Below are 26283 nucleotides of genomic sequence, written 5' to 3' on the forward strand. Positions count from 1 at the left end.
CTATGCCCCATTCTACTATATGATAATTTACAGGATTAAATAAACCATGGAGTACAGCAGTTTAAAATAGTTTGGTTATAAAATAATTTACTTGGAACTGTTGCATAAAAATATCAAATATTCGAGTCATAACTCTTTCTTCCTTAACCCACAGTAACTATTTTCATGGAGATATACACATTTATTAATAACACTCAATTTATCTGCCCTAATGTTAATAACCCATCAGAATAAAATAGCCAGGTCCTATAAAATGGAATTTATAATGAAATGCCAGATGAATAATTACTATGTTAAAAACTTTATCTGTTTTGTGGGTTATTAAAAAGTAAAATGGAAAGTAAAGCCCTTTAGTTATAGTTAAAAACAGGTTATTAAAAGCTAATTTTACAGAAGTCCATTAAAACAGTTTATTCCATTTCAGAAATTATTTAAATAAAAGAAGACAAACATTTATCAAAGCCCCACAATTTTTAAGAGGAAAACACTTTGTTAATTTCGTAATAATAGCAAGTAAATTACTGACAACATAAATTAATGCATATAATAATGAGTGTATGCATATTAATTCAACCATAAAAATTCCCCCTCTTTATGGTGTTTACTATTTTGAAATTGTATTTAAAGTAATTAATATACTTATGGGAACTAATGCCAATGATTTTTAAAAATAAACTCTCCAGAAGCTTGTACCATTGAAAAATAACTGTTTTTTAAGGTATCACTCTCTTAGAGAGGCTAGTCACTTCTTCAAAAATGATCCTCCTGTATTTAAAGACTGTCTGGAAAAGGAAACAAGAATAAATACATGTATTTATACATAAATACGTTTGCAGAAGGATGTTGATCTAACAATATTAAATGTTTTCTTTGAAATTATATTCAAAACCTGTGACATATTCTTTTTAAAACAGATTCAAAGATGGTCAAGATTTATCATCTTGAATTTTAGAAATAATGGAGGGTTTCTACATACTAAGCTTGATTGACATTTTGACCTTGTGAAATGAATTATGCATAAAGATCATCAGTAATGCAGACGAAACAAACTATTGGCTTCACTTATGATTTTAAAGCATGTATCCTTTTGGGCATCAGACACCTTCAATTTTCCTCCTTGGATTTTGACATGTATTTTTGTATAAGCCCAGACATCCATATTTCCATTGCAATGACTGTTCTCTTTAGAAATAGGCTGCTTAACTTCCCGTGGAAGAAGAGAATGAATATCATTCAAAATGTGAAGCATGATGTTCTGTGGAAATATTCTACGTGTTCACGATGTTTTCAGAACTAGCCTATCTAAATTCAATGTTTACCATTGTCCTCACAGCCTATCTCATTCTAGAATCAATATCTGACATTTCTAATATTTTCATCAGTGCTTGAGCTAACTCGTAGGCTGTTTTGTATACCATATTGGCCATCTTCTCTATAATTTTTAATGCTTTAGTGCTGGTGAAAACTTTTATTCTTGATATTTTATAGACATGCTTTTAACAAGTCAGTTGTCTCACATGAAGATTTTATTACAGTTACACAAACTGCAAAGTCATTCTCTTCTGTGATAAAGAGCATCCCTTTCTCATCATAACTATTACTATAAAGTAAATGGTTACACTTGAATGTTTTGTTGTAATATGAAGTACACATTTGTATCATCATTCAGTGACCATGCCTCATAGTTTGTATATGCCAAAAGTTAAGCATCTTTACCTCTTACTCATATAACAAGTATGCTGACTCTGTGCTAGTCCAAGATATGAACTGTAGCAAATAGTTAGTACATTTTACTTAAACTTGCCTTTTGCCTCAACAATCACAATACCAGGAGATGGAGGCACAATGAACTTAATACAGGAACATTTTTTTAATCAACTTGTGAACATGCCCTCCTATGTTCTTTGTGTATAAGATGAAAAATAGGAGCTGAATACCTGTGGTGGCTTTGGTTGGGCTGAAATAATAGTATTCAAAGACGTCTAACGAATCATTCATTGTCAGCCCAGAGAGAGGATGCCACCATGAGCTTTGTATTTACACCCATCTTGTTCCACATTTTTAATCAATAATTTGGATTAATAATTTATCATATTTATTTATGCAAGTTACAAATTTAGCAATAGAATCAAATAAATTTAGGTTAAAAGAAAAAAATAACCTGCCTATTCAAGATGAGACGGCTAGATTTTAGCAGCAGTGTATATTTTAACAGTCTTAGGAATTTTAGTTAGAAATCTTAAAATTAGTCAATAGTGGTATCATTTCTAAAAACACACATATTTATGTTATATTTTGAGAATAAGAGAGGACATAGTCTTATTATGCTTTATTCCAGTATAACCAGGGATATTAAAGTGACAACATTAAGATAACTAAAACAGGATGGGGACTTCCCTGGCAGTCCAGTGGTTAAGACTCCATGCTCGCAATTCAGGGGGTGCGGGATCGATCCCTGGTTGGAGAACTAAGATCTCGCATGCCGCACAGCACAGCCTAAAAAACAATGATAACTAAAATAATATAAAAGAGTTTTGATAGATTTAGAGACATTTAAAAGTGTATATGATGTATGTTCTTTAAGACTGGGGAGCTTTACTTTGAATGATAGACTTGGAAGAAACTAACTTTTGCTGTTTTCAAATGTTTGAGAATGCCTGTTAGAAAGAGGCTTCTGAAGCTAATCAAATTGTAAAAAAAAGGACTGTCTTTAAAAGCAGTGAGAGTTTTGTTGCTATGAAGATGTATTAATAATCAGTGATTATTATTTCAAGCTCAGGGGATATTAGATGGCAAAGGAGGCAAGTTGGTAGGATAAGTAATCTCTGTCTCTAACTCAGTAAAATTAGCTTCATGTTTATATATTTTATTGACCCAGCTTTTATAAGAATAAAACAAAAATTTTGTTATGTTTTAAAATGTTATGCATGTGTGCATTTTCAGTCACATCCAGCTCTTTGGGATCCTATGGATTGTAGCCCCCCAGACTCCTATGTCCATGGGATTTTCCAGGCAAGAGTACTGGAGTGGGTTGCCATTTCCTCCTCCAGGGGATCTTCCCAACCCAGGGGTCAAACCTGTGTCTCCTAAGTCTCCTTGCATTAGCAGGAGGATTCTTTACCACTGAGCCATCTGGAAAGCCTTTAAAATTTTACAACTACTGAATTACATAGTCATTTGGAAATAAAATTTCTATACAGAAAATTCAAGCACTTGAACTAGGTAGCCTTTAGGGTCTTATCAAACACTTTTAGTAAGTTATAATGAAATTATAACATTGCCTACAAATAAAGTGTCTGAGATATTTACAAACTTTCTCTTTAATCCTCACCACAGCACTGAAAGAAAGCTTTATCTTTTTAACACATGAGTGTATTGAGGATGAGAAAAGTTTAACACATTGTGCAAGGGTCTATGACATTTGGAAAGAGCTGGATATTATAAGCTTGGTTCTGCTTTTACCATTGCAAGATATTATAAAATCATAGAATTGGGGATTATCTTATAGATCATATCATAAACCATTCTAGCTCTGATATTTTAAGACTCACTTATAGAACCACCATTCAGTGACTGGCTAATCTGTATTTTCATATCTCAAACTCACTTGTTCTTGAGTTATATTGTTCCGTTTGGAGTAGCTCTGAGTATTACAAAGGACCTTCTTATGTGAGCTGCCATCTGCCTTTCTACGCTACCCAACTCAGAACCTATGTTTTTGTCTTTGTCTTTTTTCCTGTCTTTATCTGCTATGGTCTCCCCCTTGAAGGTGTTTTTATTTAAATTGGGGGAGTACAACATGGGGACAAAGCATAACAACATAGGGTTTCTGTGATAGGATTCTACCTTCTAAAAAGGTCTTTTTTTCAAAATAAATTATAGTTTAAAACAATAAGGCTAACACATTCATTATTTTTTTACCATGAAAGTTTTATTCATATCCTTTAAAAATGTGACTTGAATTGACATACATAATTTCCCCTCACACCTTTTTTTTTAAGTGGAAAAGTTAAATAGGGTATATATTAACATAGAATATCATTTGGCAATAAATAGGAATGATGCATTGATACATGCCACATAAATGCATCTTGAAAACATCAGGCTAAGTGAAAGAAGTCAGATACAAAAGCCACATATTATGAGATTTCATTTATATGAATATCCAAGATAGGAAAATCCATAGAGGCAGAGAGTAGAATAGTGATTATGCATATACTGGAAACCTTTGGATTGTATACTTTAAATGGGTGAATTGTATGGGATCACTCATTATTATTTTGATCTACTCTCGCAAACACCTTTGTTATATAAGATATTGTAATAACAAGCATAGTCACAGGTCAAAAAACCAAATTCTTTCAGAATCAAGGCTCAGTTGGCAAGTGCATAAAAGGCATAGAGTAGAAATCACTAAAGAACAAACTCACTACTTCCAGAGTAGTTAATTAGAAAAGGTAATATAAATATCTTACAGAAAGCTAAAGCATGTCTCTGGGGGAAGAAAGCCATAAACTCTAGTTTGAATCTCAGCTGTTAGGATTGGCTAAATCAATCAGTAGACAGCACGCATGTACTTAAAATGGGCAGAGAGAAGAAGAATAGCAGGCGCTGACAACAGGAAGTCGTGTGTTAAACCAAGAGAGATCACGCAACAGGCACTGCAGTACTCACTCATGGAAGTTGTGCTTTCAACACAGTAGTAGTTACTTCTTGGGGCCAAGGCAAGATTTCACTTTTGCAGGCACCAATCAGAAACAAAGCAGCCATGGGCAAACAAAAGATATCTGATTACTGGGTTACAGTTCAACTTAATATGTAGGTCAATTGTTAGGCCCTGTTACCTAATTTACCTATCTATTTATCAAGCGATATTTTAGTTTTATTTCCATTACTATATGAAACTAAGTTGCTATCACTCAGGAGACAAAGTTTAGTTTTTTTAGACAGAAATATGTCTGTGTGTCAGTGGTCTAAAATGGCAAATAATCAAGCTACCCAACTGTAAAAATATTCAGAACGTTGATAAGTTATAAGTTGCCTGATGCACAAAAGGGGTACTGCACTCTGAAATATAATAATAATCACTGAGCTATACCTCATGTCCAAATGCGTCTAATATGTTTTGTACTGTCATTTGGGAATCTGTTGACCCAGAGATAGATATGCTTCCCATTTTGGTTTTAGCATATCACTGAAGACAATGAGAATTGAATACAAGTAAAAGAACATTTTAGGTCAAATTATTGTACTTATTTACTCAAAAGAATATAATGAATCCTTAGCAAAAACAACTTTGATTGCTGAAGTGAGATTCTGTACATATATAGGACTTCAAAAGGTCAAAATAAGAACTACTGCTTCATCACTATTATATGATGCTGATACAAGCAATAAAGAGGAGCTAAATGTGATTCCCTCCGTTTCTTTTTTTGTTCTTCTAGTTTCTAATTTTATGAGTTCCTAGCAAACTAGAGTCTTCTGGGAAAATACTACTTCATTTTAATGGAAATATGGAAATGAAAATAAAGTTATAAAAATTTTATACAACACACACACACTGGGAAATTGCTCATAATTCTCCATCATCCAGGAATCAGCTTCCAACTTCATTTTTTGTCCTAAGATTTCAGGTTCAGATTCTCAAAGGAAATATTTCTCAATTTTTATATCTATAATTTTATTTAAAAGAATTATAAGGTAACTTTATCATTGTACTTTTGTATTTCAGAAAAAATAAAGAATGGTATCCATTCAAACCTTTGTTTCATAATAAAGAAATCTGAGTAACAATAACTGGAAAGAACTACTGAGCATGTTGGAGAGCTAAGATAAAGTTTATAATGAGAGCCATGAAAAGCATTGGAAAGCTGTCATCATTTGCTAATACGTTCTACAATGACTGCTTAAAAGCAAGTAAGATTTTTTTCTTAAATCATATCTCATGTCACTCCTGATATATCATATTATAGCTACCCTCTTGTGGTTGTGCTTATTCTATTGTGATTGAATCGTATATGCTCTCATTTTGACAGTCCTGGGCGGGGGGGAAGTCAGGGTAGTAATAATACAATAGAAAGAAGGAAGAAATTAGCATTTCAACTCATTTTATTCTGATTCCCCTATTTTGGAAATAGTTTCTTCCAACTTGATGGAAGTTATGCTGCAGGGCAGGGTCAATTCACTTTCTAAGTTGTATTTAGTTATTAGCCTTCCCTCTTAGCTGGGAGTGGAGAAGGAAATGGCAACCCACTCCAGTATTCTTGCCTGGAGAATCCCAGGGACAGAGGAGCCTGGTGGGCTGCCGTCAATGGGGCCGCACAGAGTTGGACACGACTGAAGCGACTTAATAGCTGCAGCAGCTTAGTTGGGAGGATAATGCACAATGGTGGAATTGGCATTCAGTTTGAACTTAAATTTTCCAGGGAGGAAAAAAACACATAATCTGCTTTTCCATTCTCTGTGATTAATTTCTGGAATAGAAGATGTGAAGGAACCTGAGTGATGCTGTGCCCATCAAGCTGTGGTGGGCATCTGCTTCAAAGTAGTTAGTAACTTTGCAACCGGATCTCTGTAGGTATCACTTGTGTGCAATGATGCAGAGGGAAAATATGAGGAAGATGAAATGGAAATGATTAATGTAGTTTGTGTTTCAAATTCCATGCAGTTTAATAATGTGTATTGATGATGTATTTTGACAAGAAAGCTATTTAATAATCATTAAACAAAATTGCCATTCCCTAGTAAGAGCAGACTATGTTATAACATATTGCCTAATTCTTTTTTAAATTCAATATAAATTATATAACAGATTTTATGTATATAGCTAAAGAGGAAGATCCCTTTAGTTTAGTTTCCTAAGAAAATAAACATCTTTAGGGAAAATTGACTTTCAGGTTATAATTAGAGAACAAAACTGAAAGCTTGGTTTTTATGTTCAAAATTATCATTAAAAGATGGTAAAAGAAAATGAATATTGTTCCACTGTGGTGTTTTTCAGAAAAATACTTGTTAAATACATGAAACTATTTGGTAAATGTAATATTCAAATTTGCAACCTACAATATATTTGTTCTCAAAGACATTAAAAATTTTCCACGACTTAAGTCCAGGTATTGTTAGTACTGGATGGAAATGGGCAGTGAAGGAGAGGGCAGAGGCTCTGGTGTCTGGCCTCCCCACTGTTCTCCTCCTCACCACTGCCCAGGCATGAGCTAAACATGCTCTTTGTAGGTGGGATTAGGTGGATGTTTTCCTGTTGAGTAAAGTGTGGAGGCACTCTTCTCATCTCTGTGTATCTGCGAAGGTAAAGAGGCTTCTGGACCAGAAAACAGATATTCCTTTGCGTCCCAGTAGATGATCAAATATATTAAATTATATCTGATATTTAGAATTATAAAGACATGTGCTTGATTGAAGGGAAATTCAAGAGAAGAAAATCACCCTAAAGGGAGACATCCACATTTTTAGCTAGGCTTAGCACTAAGGCCAAGTTATTCAAAAGAAGCACATGACTCTGAACATGTACTTGACTCTGCACATCCCATTGTAATTGTTAAAAACATTGCTTATGTTTTGTGAGTTTGGGGTTGATTTTGACATTGTTCTATATATTTTTATATTTCATGTTCTTATATTTTTCAATATTGTCTGGACTTTCATATGACTTCAAATGAGAAAAACTATGTTGGAGAAAAAGAATTATAGTTGAAATGGTTGTATGGTATATAAAGAAAAACTAAAGACCAAATAAATTTAATGGCATGAAATATGTTGAATATTTGCTGCATGAAAAGTTTAGTTAGAATGAATCAAATCACATTATAGAGCTCCCTTTTCATTTAATAGAAAATAATTGTAGTGGATATCAAATAAGCAGATGAAGAGATTTTTTTTTCTTATGAACCAATCAGCTCAGTGTTTGTTTAAATGAAAAATAATATTCTATATCTAAATTGTGTCCATTTAAGGATAAAACATAATATCAGATGATTATATGAATCTATAATTAATGTCATATTCATAATTTTGAATATTCCTAGCTAAAATAATCTTATGCTACACATGAAGTTAAAAACTGTTACAGTACTTTAGATTACTCAAGGAGTTGAACATGTCTGAGCAAATTTGTGAATTGCATAATTTAAATATGCAGATCATGAGGAACTTCTGAGAATTACTCAAATTTTCCCTTCCCTTTTACTAGAAAAGGACAGTACCAAAAATCTTACTGATATTTTGAAACACTATAATGTGCTTCCAAATCTTCTAAAATTTATTTCTGTCAGCCTTCTACATTTTCTTGCCTTGCTTTCTCCAGAGTTTTCTCATGGATGTTCCTCAATTTCTATCTAGCTATCAAATTAATACCTGCTAAGACTTAATAGTGACTTCCCTGGTGGCTCAGATGGTAAAGCGTCTGTCTACAATGCGGGAGACCTGGGTTCGATCCCTGGGTGGGGACGATCTCCTGGAGAAGGAAATGGCAACCCACTCTAGTATTCTTGCCTGGAAAATCCCATGGATGGAGGAGCCTGGTAGGCTACAGTCCATGGGTCCCAAAGAGTCCAACACGACTGAGCAACCTCACTTTCACTTTCAAGCCTTAAGAGTACAAATACTATAAGCCTTCCCTAAACTGCCGCCTTACCAAATTTATTAAGGCACAAATTGTTAAATGACATTTCCTGATTTCTAGATTTCATTTACTAGAACTTTTTCTGAGGAATTATATTACAATATAAATGTATGGAATCAATGTATTATACACCTTAAAATTACATAATGTTATATGATAAATATATCTCAGTTTGGAAAAGTCATCAACATTTAACTTTAAATATGTGTAGTTGTTCCCCAGTTCTAGAGCTCAATAGTTTTGGCACATAGGCTTAGTTGCTTCACAGCATGTGGGATCTTCTCAGGTCAGGGATCAAACCAATGTACCCTGCATTGGCAGGCACAGTTCTTTACCACTGAGACACGAGGGAAGCCCTTGGGCTGATTCTTAATGTGTGCCCAGTCTTGCAAACCACTGGCCATTTTCAAACATTAGGACTTCTTTAGAAGCAAAGTGTAAGAACTAGAAAAATCTTGATAACTAGATTTGCATTAATTTATGGTATTAAGGAGTTGCACTTCATCAAAGGAGAGCCTCAACTATGATTAACAATTTAGATAAGAAAACCCGTCAGAGATAGCAAAGAGAACCAAGCTTCCTTAGCAACAGAAGGAAGAGGTGAAAATGGACACTTGCTAAGAAGCCCGGGGAAGTATAAAATAGAGAAGAATAAATGCCTTTTTCTCTTATCTCCTGATAAAAGGCTATAAAATGCTACAATACACTTAGATTATAATTGTAGAAATTTAGGATGATGAGACAATTTTAACCCTGTGCTAATAATATTCTCTGAAAATAAATAGTATCCTGGAATAGCTACATAATATTTGCAAAACACACTTATGTCTTATTTTGGCATGAATTATTTAGATGATCACTGCAATGCTCTACTCATTTACCCTGAAATTAAGTATGGTTTCAGTCTTAGACTAAACATTAGGGAATTACTTTTACAGCCAAAACAAATGAGTTTGTCCTGCATGTCAGTCTCATCCCCTTTCATTCTATCCCCAGACTCATTATATTTTAGAAATACTATTAGGATCTTTGTATTCAAAATGCTTTCTCCATCATTGGAGAATGATTAGAATTTGATGACAGACAAGCTAGCATTTCTTTCCTCAAACAATTTCAATATGGCAATCAAGCAAGAAGAGAGGGGTTTCCATTTTGCTAACATGTTTGACTAGATATATTGAATACTTTCCTGTTGTGAAACACCTAAAATACTGGATGAAAACACAAAAAGACAAATATTTTAAATATAGAACTGAACTTTCAGTAAAGAAAATATCTATGGTTCAGATTGATGAAGAGATGGAAGAGTAGAGTGGTAAATTTATAAGCTTTACTGTCAGGTAACAAAGAACTTAATTTAGTAGCTTGGTTCCAGTGTCCACATCAGAATAGAAGATGAAGTGGGGATGCTGGTAATGAGTTGCAACTGAGTCTTTGCTCTAAAGTTGGGATCCACAAAGTGATCAGTTGTCAGTGAACTGATGGAATTAAAAATAGTCCTCCCACCAGCAGCTGAGATAAACCAAAAGCTTTTTTTGTTTTACTATGACATGGTCTCTAGATGGAGAGTAAAAAATATCCCCCTTAGAATTTGAAACCATATGTATAGCAGATGCTTTAGAGGCTCTCTATATATCACGTGTTCCAGGACCATCTTCAATTTCAGCTCCAGTGATGGTGATATTTTCCATGCATTTAGCAGACTTCCCATCTCAAGTTACTACCCTTCCACCCCCACTTTTTTTTCTGAAGCCCATAGCACCTGTTGAACAATCCTCAGTCAGTGGAAGATGAGAACCTGGAAAAATATTTCTCAATTCCCTCCCTTCAAAGGCAAGATTCTGAGGCACATCCCACATTGTATCTCAGAAGACCCTTTGGAAGTTTGAGCCCCACTTGACTCCAGGCATGACTATAGCACACTAGCCTGCCCTTTATTGGTATCATATCTTTTTTTGCTTTATCATTTTACTCTCTCATTCTGATTCCTTGGGATCACCCCCAACATAGAACACCTATATGCAAATCATTGTATCAAGTAATGCTTTCAGAGAAATACAAATAAAGACAATGGATTTTTTACCTCATGTAAATTTGTGGTTCAAATTTATATAACAATTATGATCTGGGAATTCTTAAGTTAAACTATCAGTGTCAAGTTGTACACAGATCAGTGAATCCCTGCACTCACCTGACAATAACAAATACAAACAATCTGGTGCTAATATTCTTCTGGTGTCATTTCAGGTCAAATCCCTCTAAAATGGGTTCTAAATACAAAATCACAAAGCAAGAGAAAAAATGATCCAGTCAAAGGAGTGTGAAGAACTAAAGATTGTATTCCTTGTTGCCTAGTGGCTTACATTACACAAATCTCATTACTTCATAGTTTCTTTGGGTTATGAACTCAGTCTCAGATGGGATAGTTTGTCTCTGCTTCCACATCATTTGTGATATCAGCTGGAAGACTTGAGGGTGACTCACTGGAAATAGCTGAAGACTTCTGTCTTAGTCTGTTCTGGCTACTACAAAAAATGCCTTATATTGGATGGTTTATAAATAAAAGAATTTATTTTTTAAAGTTCTGGAGGTTAGGATGTTCAAGATCTTGGTATCAATGTATTAGTTGTTTGGCAAGGACCCACATCCCAGATGTGGTTTCCCAAGTGGCGCTAGATGTAAAGAATCTTCCAGCAAAGTAGGAGATTCAAGTTTGATCCCTGGATTGGGAAAATCCCTTGGAGGAGGACATGGCAACCCACTCTAGTATTCTTGCCTGGAGAATCGCATAGGCAGAGGAGCCTGGCGGGCTACAGTCCGTGGGGTCACAAAGAGTCAGACACAACTGAGGTGACTGAGCACACACACCCTTCCCAGACTGCACCTTCTCCCTGTATCCTCTGTGATGGAAGGCACAAGGGATCTCTGTGAAGCCTCTTTTATGAAGGTACTGGTCCCATTCATGAGAGTTCCATTGTCATGACCTAATCACCTTGGGCATTAAGTTTTTAAAATATAGGTTTGGGGAGGACACAAATGTTCAGACCTAAGCCTGGAAAATATTAAGTAGGTGGACAATTACCTATCTAAGAATTGTGTTACTAAAAGGAGAATGTGGATATTGAGAAAACAAATTGTAGGTTCTGACACAATGGTAAAAAAACAAAGACCCTTCCCAAGAGACCATTAACAAACATAGAGGGTTGAGGATTTTACATAGGCTAAAGCAAGTTTGAGAGAGAAAAAAGATGAAAAAAAGGTGATAAAATAGGATAGATGGAATGGGGAAAGGATAGTAACTATGAATTTTTTAAAAAATTGATTAATAGGATGAATCCTAATTTTGAGAAGCACACTGAATCTGGAGTGAGATAAAACAAAGTTACACATAGATATTTTGTAGTAAAACCAGATATAAAAAAGACCTTTAAAATCAACATAAGTACCCCCTGAGGAAAAGGAGTCTATATTCTTTATTTAAAAATCTGCATTTCAATGAACTACTGTGCTTAAAGGGAAATAAGTAAATCTCTAAGCATCCCTTGAATAAATAACCTAACAAACATACAAAAAATGACCTGAATCCTAAGAAAGAGTCAAGAAACAGTAAACTGCCTTCAAGACACAAAGGGAAAAGTAGACAGAACTAGTCTGAGATAAACACTGCTATTAGCATTGTGCTTTAAGACTAAGCCAGAGAGAGCTGATCTTGGAACCAGGCAGTACGTTAGGAAGCCTGGTTGCAGTTCTTACAAAACCAAACTCCTAGGAGAAATAATTTCTTATACCTCCTGGCGAAACACTGATTTTAGACTATCCAAAGATTGAAATTAAATAAATCAAGCTGTAGTGAATGAGGTGCCAGAAGCAACAAGTATTTAGATTCCTAACGGCATCAGATATTGGAATGATTAGAAGTTGAATGTAGAATGATCAGTTATAAAATGTTTAAGCAAATAATAGGTGGGTCACAAAATAGTAAATTACAAAATGTTATCAAGAATGAGCATATATAGAACACTGCTCTAGTCAAGATAAATAACAGAGACTGGAGTTTTCTATAAACACATAGAAAACTTAGAAAATGTATTAGCCAAAAGCTTTCAGATATAGGATAGTGGGCAACATAGGATTGTAGTCCATGGAAAAAAGAAACAGGCAAGATGAGCCCCATGATCTGCCTGGAAGTATTTTCCAAACTGTGCTGCAGAAGGCTGAGCGCTCACATGATCTCAGTGAGTTTCAGAGATCAGAGTAAGGGGATCCTGAGGTACCTGGAATGTGGCATCTGAAAAGCAGATTACCAAAGAAAAAGAAATACCTGGAGGAGGAGATTCAGGAACGAACAAAGAAGCCTCCTTTCGTCTGTTACTAAACACTAGGTTGTACTTGCATGGAAGAAATTTAACAAGCTGGGAGCTTTTAGGTGAATAATTTCTAGAGCTCAAACAGGGCTGCTGCTGTTTTGAGCTCAAATGTTTGCTTTCAAACTAGCCAGAACATCCAGTGGAGACATCAGAGGGGTCATGCCTTAGTAGCTCAGTTAAAGTAATCCTTAGGTAAAGAATCCTCTAAACCTACCCTAAAAAGCGTAAAAGTATCAAGCTGACAATAACCCTAATCTTAGATCTAACCCAGCAAAATAGGCAGCCAGAGAAAAATAACATGTTATTTACTTAGGAGTCAAAATAAGAATATTAGCACATTTCTCATCTGAAACACTATTATCCAGAAAACAATGAAACTGAATTTTTAATACATTAAAATTTTAGCAGGACTTTTATAGAAATTGACAAGCTGATTTTAAAATTTCTATGTAATGCAAAGAACCTAGAATAGTCAAAGTGACTTTAAAAATGAAGAGCAATGTTGAAGAACACACAATTCCTGATTTTAAGATGTATGATAGGTGACAGTGGATATTTAAATTAGTGAAAGAGAACATAATCCAGAAATGTATGCACAAAATATGTAGTCAGTTGGTTTTTATCATATTTGCCAATGTAATTTAATGAGGCTGAGGTGGTAAATGGTAAATTGAACAACTAAATACCAATAAAGAAGATAAATTAATCTCTCTCCTGTACAATAAAGAATAAGGGCTTCCAGATTAGTGAAACTTAGGAGTTCAATGGTTTAGGGCATCATGGGACATCTAAAAGTAAAGGAGAAATGATTACTTATTGCACTGCTCACAATCAGGAAGGAAGGCCAACATTAGGTAGAATTTTTGGATATAGGAGGTAGCATATTCTACATCTGAGGATGCTGCTCCAACCCATATATTAGATGTTACAAATGTTGACATTCATCAGTGCACACTAACTATGGAAGAAGAATTAAAGTACTAAAAAAAACCCAAAAATTAAAAAAAAAAAACCCTTGGTTCCCAGAGTGACTTGCTCAGTTGACAGCAACCTCAAAGTGCTGGCATGATGGGCATGTAAAAATGGGAACTGTGGTGGCATGAAGGAGTCTGTGCATGCTTTCCATGGTATAGGCTCCCTATCTCCAACACCAGTATGTCTATTGCCACTACATGACATGCAGACATACAGAGACAAGCACCAAGTTCCCTAGCACCATTCTGCATAGAGAGCAATCAGTCACATGATACAACAATGGCATGGCCAGTTAACATTTCCACTCAGGTGCTTAGCTCAGACATGAGACCATACAAAGATGGCATGTCATTTTCTAGGATTTGTAATTATTCTAAATCAACAACCTAGTGTGGTTTTGTTTTCTCAATAGTTAGAATACATGAGTCAAAAATCAAGATCTTAAAATAGGAATAACTCAACATCACCCCAGTTACTTAACAAAGGTAGAATGCATTGGGCCCCAGGACAAACTTAAGCTATGACTTTTTCCTGAGTACGTTGGGCAATTTTTTCCAAGGAGCCAGATGAGAAGTTCACCATACTGGAGACACTAGTTGATCTGAACTTCAGGAAGAGGTAGGACTCTTGTACAAGATAAGATCATGGCAGCCGGTCCAATCACTTCATGGAAAACAGATGGGGGAAACGATGGAAACGGTGAGAGACTTTATTTTCTTGGGCTCCAAAATCACTGCAGATGGTGACTGCAAGCCATGAAATTAGAAGATGCTTACTCCTTGGAAGAAAAGTTATGACCAACCTAGACAGCATATTAAAAATCAGAGACATTACCAACAAAAGTTTGTCTAGTCAAACCTACTGTTTTTCCAGTAGTCATGTATGGATGTGAGAGTTGGACTATAAAGAAAGCTGAGCACTGAAGAAGATGCTTTTGAGCTGTGGTGTTGGAGAAAACTCTTGAGAGTCCCTTGGACTGCAAGGAGATCCAACCAGTCCATCCTAAAGGAAATCAGTCCTGGGTGTTCATTGGAAGGACTGATGCTGAAGCTGAAACTCCAATACTCTGGCCACCTAATGCAAAGAACTGACTCCTTGGAAAAGACCCTGATGCTGGGAAAGATTGAGGGCAGGAGGAGAAGGGGATGACAGAGGATGAGGTGGTTGGATGGCATCACCAACTCAATGGCGATGAGTTTGAGCAAGCTCCAGGAGTTGGTGATGGACAGGGAAGCCTGGCTTGCTGAAGTCCATAGAGTAGCAAAGAGTCAGAGACGACTGAGCAACTGAACTGATCCACTTGAGTGTCTCTCACTGTCCAATATTGAGAGTAAATGCAATAATACAGCAGCTGGTGCCTGAGAAGGCATAGCGACTAAGGTTATAAAAGCCTCATGAATGAAGGTCTGAGTTATCCAAAGTTAGGTCATAGAAACCAACAGAGATGCTATTTAAGACTGAAGGAAATGGAAATCGGTAGTTAAGGAATGTGTTTCAGCTTGGGCGGCTATCGTGCAGTATTGTAGACTGAGTGGCTTAAATAATAAACATTTATTTTTCACAGTTCTGGAGGCTGCAAGTCTAAGATCAGGTGCTGGTAGATTCAGTTCCTGGTGAGGGGCCTTCCTTGGGTTGCAGTTAGTTTGCAATAAACTTCTTGCTGTGTCCTCACAAGATGAGGGTCGGATCTAACAGAGAGAAAGAGCACAAGAGAGCGCTGGTCTCTCTTCCTCTTCTTACAAGGACAGTGACCCCATCATGGAGGCCCCACCCTCACTACCTTATCTAAACTTAATTATCCCCCAAAGGTGCCTACTCCAAATATCATCAGGTTGGAGTTAGGGCTTCAACATATGAATTTTGGGGAGAAACAAACATTCAGTCCATGAAAAGGAGGGTGATACTGAGTATCAGTTGCAGCTTCGAGATCTGCTACACGGTTGGTAGCTGTGTTTTTTTCTCTCATGAGTTTCCAATAGAAAAATGAATAAATAAATAAAACAGAAGCACACCAGAATTAGGGAGAAGCTGCTACTCCTAACACATGTGGAAGTGGGTTCGAGTAGAATTTAAAAATGGGTATTTTAAGTTCCAAAGTGGACTTGTGCTGTAACACCTATTTACTTAGCTATTATTCTGTGGGCTCACAGAGTGCTGCTGCCTGGTAGAACTGTCCTTCTGGAAGTCCTTCTCCTTTCCCTGAAGCACAGTTGTGTTTTGTTGTTGTTCAGTCACTAGATCATGTCCAACTCTTTGCGACCCTATGGACTGCAGCACGTCAGTCTCCCCTGTCCTTCACTAACTCCCAGAGTTTGCTCAAATTCATGTCGATTGAATCTTATGTTATCTAACCATCTCATCCTCTGCTGCTCCCTTCTCCTTTTGCTTTCAATCTTTCCCAGCATCAGGGTCTTTTCCAGTTGTGGATGCAAGGGTATAAAGTCCTGGCCCAGTCCCATTATCTCAGAAGAACTCTAAAATGCCATTTGGAACTCTGTGAAGTACACTGAAGGTTTTTCGTGAAAGAACCATAACGCACCGCACCTCCTTTGTCTTTTAATTCTTTCCATTTTCCTGCAGCAGTTAATTCTAAGAACACTGCCTAATCAACCTCCTGTGCTAAATTTCACTGTACTCTGCTTCCCAAGGAGCATGACCTGCAACATCAAAAACTTGAAAACAAATATGCAAAAGTGAGACTCAACAAAGCAACAAATTTCTTCTTTGAAATGATTAACCAAAGTGACAGACCTTAAGCAAGACTGATCAACAAATCCAGAAAGCACAAATTTAAAGTATCAGGAAAGGAAAGGGCATATCACTGCAGATCTTGAAAATGTGAAAACTGTAATAATAAGATATACTCAACAACTTTATCCCACCAAAAAATTAAATTTTGATGATAAGGACATATTTCTTGAAGAGCACAATTTAGCAAAATAGATATTAGGAGAAATAGAACCATAAAAACTTTGCTAAAAAATTTGAAAGCAGGAAAATTGAAAAAATACATAGACAAACATAGCTTTCCAAATTTTGCAAAGAATAATTGAAATTCCTTTAAGTAATAGATCCAGAATTTAAAGATCTTTCCACAAAGAAAATTAGAGTTTCAATGGTTGTTAAGGAATAAATCATTTAAATTCTGTATAAAACACCAGTGGCTAAAAAATGAAAGAATGCTTTCTGAATCCTTTTTGAGTCCACCCAGTATAATACTGATATAAGTATCAGGTGATAACATGATAAAAGAAAATGATAAAGTTAGAAAATCCTATAACAAAATGTAGAAAAATCTAATTAGCAGAGAATCAAAACAATGATAGGATAGTTTGATATTAGAAAATCAATTAATATAATTAATACTATGACAACAGATTAAAGAGAAATATCACTTAATAGCTGAAGAGAATGCAATGATAAATCCTTAACCTGATAAACAATAACTAACAGCTAGAGCAATATGATTCCTAATAGTGAAACATTAGAAACATTTCCTTTAATACCACAAATATGACGAAGATGCAGAATGTCTCTACTTCAAATTAACATGGTGATAGAAGTCCTAATCTCTGTGGAAATGTAATAAAAAAGAATGACAAACAAAAGGCTTGATGAGGAATAAAATGTGAACCACACATAAAACTCTCTATGTAATTATTATATTATTGTCACAGTTCTATAACTGCTTTCTCCTCCTCTGCTACTCTTCTGCTGATCAGGAAACTTGTGTATGAGCAGAAGAGTTACGTTTAGGGTGAGGCAAGTGAGCCATTTATCTCAGCCCAAAATATGAGGGAGCACCAAAATAATCTAGCAGTTAAATAACATTTTTAATGCAATATTTTAAAAGTAAAAAGTCAATGCCAAAAAAATCTATGGTGAATATAATTATAAATAAAGACAGATTATCATTAGTTTAAGACCCTGGGTGGGTAGAAAGAATAGTTTTCTTTTTATTTCATTTTATTAAAGAATTATTTCTAACAACGACCTGGTTTCCAGGCAGGGCTGCATTTCTGTCACATCGCATGGAGTGGGTTAATGAGGATGGACACTAGCATAGGAGCAACTGGGCAATGTACGGCTTTATATCTAGTTACAAATATTAACTTTTTTCCTTGGAAAAAAATGGAATTCGTTGATATCTTGGATAAGTGCATATTGGAGAGCACATTTATGCTTTTGCCCCAGGATCAGACATGGCTCCACATGGCACTGGTGAAGAGCTTTATTCTTTTTGTGCAGTCTGGGTTTTCCCAATTCTGATCTACCTTCATGATCCCTCTGTTAAAATTATGATGACCTAGATTTATTGGACTTCATTCTTCCCCCAGACTGTCCCTCTGCAGTGGCCTCTGGGGGCTCCTTGCCTCACCCTGACTTTGAGTGCAGAAGGGCAGACTGGAGAGAATTAAAATGTAGGCAAACAAGTTTCCGTGTTATATCACCTTACTTCCTAACTATGCCCCTTTCCCACTTTCTGACACTCATTTTTTTCATGGTAGTTTTCCTTTTAATCATCTCTAAACATTAAAAGAATTTGTGGAATAAACTCACTCTAAAATATAAAAGACTGAAATCAGCTGAGTGAGCAGCCTCTACATACTCTGCACAGAAGGAGTTTCTGTTTTATACAAATCAAAGTTTTGCTAACTAAAACACTAAATATGAAATATTAACTAGTGAGTGAACAAATGGAGCCTTACTATAGCTCCTTAATTTTTTGTAACAATTATCTCTTCTTGAACTATGCATAAAGGCAGTTTTAAAATGTAACATGCTAGAAACACATAACATCTTTACCCATAAGCCTAGAGAGGAGGAAAAATTCTTTTCCATTCTACCTTCCTAGGTTCTCCAGAAATTAAATTTCTGGACCCACTTCCTAAAGTCCAGAAATTAAACTGACCAAAGACAGATTAACAATATAAAAACAAAATGAACTTTATTAGTTTTTGCATCATGCATACACATGAGAACACCTAGAGATGAGTAACTCCAAGAGATGGTTGGAACTTGGGCTTACTAGCACCTTAACAAAAGACAGTAAGCTTCTAGAGAAGTAGGAAGACAAACAAAAAGGACTTTGAGCTTCTAGGGTGGTAAATTGTAGGAAAGCAGATATATGGAAAAGGAAAATTAATGGTTTAGATGAGAGCTAGTTTTAGCAAGGTTTGTTATGGAGATTCCACTGTTACAGTCTCCAGGTTGACAGAGGTCTAAAGTTGTCCCTTGGAGAAGGAAATGGCAACCCACTCCAGTATTCTTGCCTGGATAATCCCATGAACAGAGGAGCCTGGCAGGCTAGAGTCCATGGGGTCACAAGAGTTGGACACAAGTGACTAAACCATCACCAGCAAAATTGTCCCTGGTAATTAACATCTGTCCTGCCTGGTAGAGATGGGAGAGGACATACTTGCAAATTTATGTCCTGTTAATACTTTTAGGCATATAGGGGTAGTGCAGAGAGCTTTTCTTGTACCTGATTTCTCTCAAATGCCTTTAGCTCAAAATAATCCTTATGCCAAAGTGGCACATTTTGGAGTGACATACTCTGCTATTCTACAAGGCCAAGAATTTTATTTACAAAAATAATGTATCTGGATGTGAACATTAAGGACACTACTTCTAAGAAAATTAAATTTTTGAAGTCTTAATTAAATTCAAAATAGGCAATGTGTGCCAACACTACAAAAGACTTCAAAAGTCTCTTCATCTGCCAACTGTTTCCCAATTTGAGCATGAATTTTATTCCTCTCTTGAGTGTCATGTTATACTTCCTGAAACCTGCACAACTGTCATTGAAACCCAGAAGGAATATAGAGTGTTAGATATTATATAGACTTTACTGAGCCATATTCCAGTGACTAAATCCCTATAGTTGAATTCCTGAGTTTGTAATTTAGATAAGTTGGTTTTTTATCTGGTGACTCTTGGGAAGGGAATTTGGGTAGAGATAATAGCTAGCATTTTCTAAGCACTTATCATGTGCCAGGCATGATTCTAGGTTGTTAATATGGGTTATCTCATTTACTCCTCACAATAGTCCTATTTAATCTTCTTTTGCATACTTTTCATGTGAGGAAACTGGGAGATATATATAGATTATGGAACTTGCCCTCACACAGTTAGCATATGAAGGGAAGCCAGTGAGATACACATACTCAGCTGGGAAAAAGGCTTGACGTATCACATTTATAGTGTACTTTTCTAAATCTTTTACTCACCATCACCAATTCATAGTTGACAATTATTATCTCCCTCTCTCTTTCATTAACTCATCAATTTTCCATGACTTGGTAAGCTGAACTTTAAAAAAAATCTCATAATAACCATCTGCAGCCCTTTAAAAAGTTTTGAATATATTTACATATTACATAAAGACCAGTAAAAAGGAATACCTAAAAAAATTATGCAGACCCCTGATCAATCCCAAGGAAGTCTATATGCTCCCTGTTCTAGCTTAGATGTATCAGACTACCTAAATGTGAAGAAAACAAATTCCTGCTCTCCTTTCCCATTAAGCAGATCTTCAGTTCAGTTCAGTCGCTCAGTCGTGTCCGACTCTTTGCGACCCCATGAATTGCAGCACGCCAGGCCTCTCTGTCCATCACCAACTCCCGGAGTCTATCCAAACCCATGTCCATCGAGTCAGTGATGCCATCCAACCATCTCATCCTCTGTCGTCCCCTTCTCCTCCTGCCCCCAATCCTACCCAGCATGATAGGCAAAAACAAAATAAAAGCAAAACAGTTCATTAAAGCAACAGTAACAACTGAACAGTTCATTTAAAAATGGAATTCTTTCAAACTTCTTCCTTCTACTTGTACAAAAATATTCACCCAAACTACATGTTTACTCATACAGGGCAAATTGTGCAAAATTTAATGCACAAAATAACATAAGTGGTGTCCATTATAATGAAATAAAACAAGCATCAAAGGTACAATATTCATAAAACACCTAGAATCTATAACCCACTAAAATTCAGGCTACCAGCCAAATACTACAACAGCTTCAAACATCAGGCAGCTTCAGCTGTATGATTTGAAACTGATAATGCATAATTTCCAAAGAGCTCTAGGTAGGTAAACAACGGTGACGCAATGAGTTATTTGTGCCAGGTATTTATTTCCTTGCTGTCTGATTGTTCCAGCTCCCCAGAGGTTAGGAGTCTATCACCTGCTGTTCCTCAGCTGCTGAGATCAGACTATAACACAGATGGAGGGCCTGCGTTCTCAAAGCTGCTGCTTCACGGAGATAAGGCCGCGCTGGAGAAGTGCTCAGCTTTTCCTCCCTCTGAGTGAGCCTGAACAGCCGTCAATAATACACAGTTACTTCTCAACTGTTATGTTGAACAACACTGCCTTGCACACACAGGTGAAATTTGATAAAAAGGAGTTATTTAAGTCACTTGAAATGCCTATAGCTTCATTGTTTCTAGCTCTTGGGTTATCTCTCTTTCCTTATTTTTTTTCTTCTTTCTCTCCTTCTCTCTAATCTGCCAAAATGCAGTGATTTAAGAACTCAGTGGAAATATTGGGTCACATTTCTCCACCAGTTGTTTGCCTTGAATGTTTCTGGTGAGCTATTCTTTAGCCACTTTGTCATTCTGCTGTTATTCATGGCATTATATCTCTAAGTATGAGAACACTGCAAAAATCTACTATGCCCATTCAGAAACATGCATTATATCTGGTTTTGACCTTGCGATTAGAATAAGCCACTTTTCAGAAGCCAAAGAAAGATAGTTGCAATCCCTAGCATCACACACATTTATACAGTTCTTAATTTTATCAAAAGACAGATCGTTTTCCCTGAAAACTCCTAAATATGCAAATACAAACTGCTCACCCACCTTCCTGCCACTGGAGAGTGGTAGAAAGGATCAGATTGTGCCACTAAATAGTACTTCTTATAATTCACCAGGTTGATCAAACAACTTCATCATTATTGACAACAGCTTTTTTTTTTTTTTTCCCCTGTGAGGTAGAAATCTGCTTAGCTTAGAACCAGAGATCAATTATTGCTTAATGTTATCAATATATTTTATTCTTTCTCTCCTGACAGGTCCTTGAGTATCATGTTTGGTGGCTAAATTTTCCCCCTTCAGCTACTCTGGGGATTCTTGTGTAATATTTTTAAAAAGACTTTACTCTGATGCTTCCACACTTCAGAAGTTTATTGGGAACGTGGGAAGCATGTATACCTTATGATACAGAACCAATGATAAGAAATTCACTGTCACATAATTTTTAAACATTGAACTGATTAAATATGCATTGCCTGAGTTATTACTATATATTTTAAATCCACATATTTTAATGTGTTTTCCCATTATTTCCTTAACTTCTCTTACAGTTGTTGTTTAGTCACTAAGTCATATCTGACTCTTTTGCGACCCAATGGACTATAGCCCGCCAAGTTCCTCTGTCCATGGGATTCTCCAGGCAAGAATACTGGAGTGGGTTGCCATTTCCTTCTCCAGGGGATCTTCCCTTCCAGCTCAGCAAGCAGATTCTTTACCACTGAACCACCTGGGAAGCCCTCGCTTACAGCAGTAGAACCCTATCTTTTATTGTTGATAGAGCATTTTGATTCCTCCATTAATCTCAAAGTGAACTGCGTCATCTGCTTCCCTGGTTACTCAATTGTGAAAAACCTGCCTGCCAATGCAGGGGACTCAGATTCGATCCCTGGGTCAGGAGATTGCCTGGAAAAGGAAATGCTAACCCACTTCAGTATACTTGCCTGGGAAATCCCATGAGCAGAAGAGCTTGGCGATCTATAGTCTGTGGGGTCACAAAAGAGTCAGATACAATGTAGCACCTAAACAACAACAACAACAACAAACTGTTTCTTACTGAAAATCAAGCATTGGGAAAACAGTTAAACATGACCCACCAGAGACTGAACTACCTATTCACATTCTATCATGAAAGTGGGGTAATTTAAACGGAAGTTTGTTTTGTTGTTGTAAACTTATATTGACTTACCTATACTTTTAAGTCATTCTGCCAAATATTGTCTTTGTTGTTCAATTGCTAAGTCATGTCCAATCATTTGCGACCCCATGGACTGCAGCATGCCAGGCTCCCATATCCTTTGCTATCTCCCAGAATTTGCTCAGATTCATTCCCATTGAGTCGGTGATGCTATCCAACCATCTCATCCTTTGCTGTCCCCTTCTCTTTTTGCCGTCAATCTTTCCCAGCATCAGGGTCTTTTCCAGTAAGTTGACTCTTTGCATCAAGTGAAAATGAAAGTCGCTCAGTTGTGTCTGACTCTTTGCAATCTCATGGACTGTATAGTCCATGGAATTCTCCAGGCCAGAATACTGGAGTGGGTAGCCTTTCCCTTCTTCAGGGGATCTTCCCAATCCAGGTATCAAACTCAGGTCTCCTGCATTGCAGGAGGATTCTTTACCAGCTGAGACACAAGGGAAGCCCATCTTTACATCAGGTGGCTAAATTATTGGAGCTTCAGCCTCAGCATTAGTCCTTTCAATGGATATTTAGGGTTGATTTCCTATAGATCGACTGATTTGATCTTGCTGTCCAAGGGACTCTAAAGAGTCTTCTCTAACACCACAATTCAAAAGCATCAGTTCTTCAGTGCTCAACCTTCTTTATGGTACAGCTCTCATATATGTACATGGCTACCAGAAAACCCATAGCTTTAACTATCCAACCTTTGTTGGCAATGTGATATCTCTGATTTTTAATACACTCTCTAGGTTTCTCATAGTTTTTTTTCCCAAGGAGCAAGCATCTTTGAATTTCATGACTACAGTCAATGTTTGCAGTGATTTTGGAGCCCAAGAAAATAAACTCTGTCACTGCTTCCATTTGTTCCCCCTTCTATCTGCCATGAAGTTGTGGGACAAGACACCATGTTGTTATTTTTTTTAATAATTTAGTTAACGCCACCCAAACCCATAGGGCATAATATCTGCTTCTATCATATTTATGCAAAGTATGTGAATCATATAAAACATGATCATTGATAGGTGATATTTGACATCAGGTGAATAACGAGTCTGATATACTGAACAGTGGAGTGGTAGGTATGATGACAGATATCTTTTAATGACACACCTTCCAACCTTTGACTACCAGCAAGAAATGTATCACACTTGACAGAGAATTCTGTGAGAGCTAGAGAAAGCATAAAGAAATTATTTAATTCTAACAGCATCTTCCATCCTCTCTAACCCCAGGTATTGAAACATAAGCTATTCTTTAAGCTATTCTCAGTACTTTTCTCATAATGAAAGTGTTATCAAAAGTGGGGTCTGACTGCTTGCTGTTCAAAAGGCTCAGAATATTACCTACAGCCAATGAGGAGGAGGAGGTCCTTGAGATCCTGGACTTTGCTTAATGACTAAACTATTATTCGGTCTCGGTTGACTGTTTTCTTTTCTTTCTGCATTTTCTCACTTCTCTGATTAAACTCATTGTTGGCTATATTTTTTTCACACACAGAAGGCAGGCTGAGGACCTAGTGGGGAAGGACCATAGGGTCCTTCTCCATTTCAAAAGCACTTTCAAACTGAAGAATAAATGTCACCATTGATAAAAATATTTTAAAATGTATCTAGAATGCTGTACAGCAAATTTCTCAAGGCAAATGGTCTCAATATAAAACCTCTGTGTATGTATGTGTGTGTGTGAGAGAGATTTCTTTTTGATTTGCAATTTTACTACATTTAATAAGGAAGTTAAAACCTATTTTATTAAATCATATCAAAGGTGATATCTCCAATGACAGTCAACTCATGTTTTTTACACTCAGAAGAAATTAAATATTTTATATCTCTAATTTTCAAATTGTATTCTGACTATAAGATATATTAACTTTCAGTTCAGTTCAGTTGCTCAGTCATGTCTGATTCTTTGCGACCCCACGAACCGCAGCACACCAGGCCTCCCTGTCCATCACCAACTCCCGGAGTCCACCCAAACCCATGTCCATTGAGTCGGTGATGCCATCCAGCCATCTCATCCTCTGTCGTCCCCTTCTCCTCCTGCCCCCAATCCTTCCCAGCATTAGGGTCTTTTCCAATGAGTCAACTCTTCGCATGAGGTGGCCAAAGTATTGGAGTTTCAGCTTCAACATTAGTCCTTCCAATGAACACCCAGGACTGATCTCCTTAAGGATGGACTGGTTGGATCGTCTTGCAGTCCAAGGGACTCTCAAGAGTCTTCTCCAATGCCACAGTTCAAAAGCATCAATTCTTCGGTGCTCAGCTTTCTTTATAGCCCAACTCTCACATCCATACATGACCACTGGAAAAACCATAGCCTTGACTAGAAGGACCTTTTTTGGCAAAGTAATGTCTCTGCTTTTTAATATGCTATCTGGGTTGGTCATAACTTTCCTTCCAAGAAGTAAGCATCTTTTAATTTCATGGCTGCAGTCACCATCTGCAGTGATTTTGGAGCTCAGAAAAATAAAGTCAGCCACTGTTTCCACTGTTTCCCCATCTATTTGCCATAAAATGGTGGGACCGATGCCATGATCTTAGTTTTCTGAATGTTGAGCTTTAAGCCAACTTTTTCATTCTCGTCTTTCACTTTCATCAAGAGGCTCTTTAGTTCTTCTTCACTTTCTATTATTTCACATAATAATAAATCATTATTGATTATGATTTACTTATTTACTTATATTTATTTATTCTGAAAGCCAAAAAAAATTTCTAATTTTCATTCTTGATGATTATTTAATTATGCTGAAAGCCAAAAATACAAAGAAATATTATGTATTTTATCATGCTCCTTGCTTCATAAATGACAAATTCTAGCAATACACATAGCATAGATTTATTACAACTTAATAATGGGAAATAGCATATTGATATATTATGCAATTCTTATAATTTTCAATAAAATAAATAAAATCATTATGTCAGATGTGTGATATTTCAATCTTGAGTGCACAGCATTTACTAATTTGTCTTTTAAGATGTGTGTCACTATTTGTTTCTCAATGTTTTTAATAATATTCCTTGAAACACATATTTATGCAAATTGATAAATTAAATTGGACCTTATGAGACAAAGAGAAAGAATTGGATGTTTGACTTGAAAATGAGAATTGACTTTGCTAATTTGGTTGTATTCTGGACAGTTTTTCATAAATTGAATGAAATTAATCTGCAGCTTGAAATCATCTGACAAGTAAATCTTTAAAGTTCAAGCTAAGAACATTTAAAATGATTAAATTAATAAACCTGTAACAGAACTAAAATATCTTCATAACTCCAATTCTGTGTCAGTCAAGATTCAGCAGATGACATGC

At 36.3% G+C, this 26283-nt stretch overlaps 1 protein-coding gene across 3 annotated transcripts in view; it reads left to right on the forward strand.

Annotated features, from left to right (window-relative positions):
• The window catches only part of LOC145514141 (uncharacterized), a 959076-nt gene that overhangs the window by 15791 nt on the left and 917002 nt on the right, over positions 1 to 26283 (forward strand). For all 3 annotated transcript variants that reach the window (XR_014059866.1, XR_014059862.1, XM_081511229.1), the window contains exons 2-3: positions 5732 to 5916; positions 21140 to 21363. The gene's annotated coding sequence lies outside the window, so the exon portion shown is untranslated. The remainder of the gene's footprint in view (positions 1 to 5731; positions 5917 to 21139; positions 21364 to 26283) is intronic.

The sequence above is a fragment of the Giraffa tippelskirchi genome, chromosome 7 (assembly GCF_054371585.1).
Source record: "Giraffa tippelskirchi isolate mGirTip1 chromosome 7, T2T-mGirTip1v1.2.pri, whole genome shotgun sequence".
Classification (NCBI taxonomy): Eukaryota; Metazoa; Chordata; class Mammalia; order Artiodactyla; family Giraffidae; genus Giraffa; species Giraffa tippelskirchi.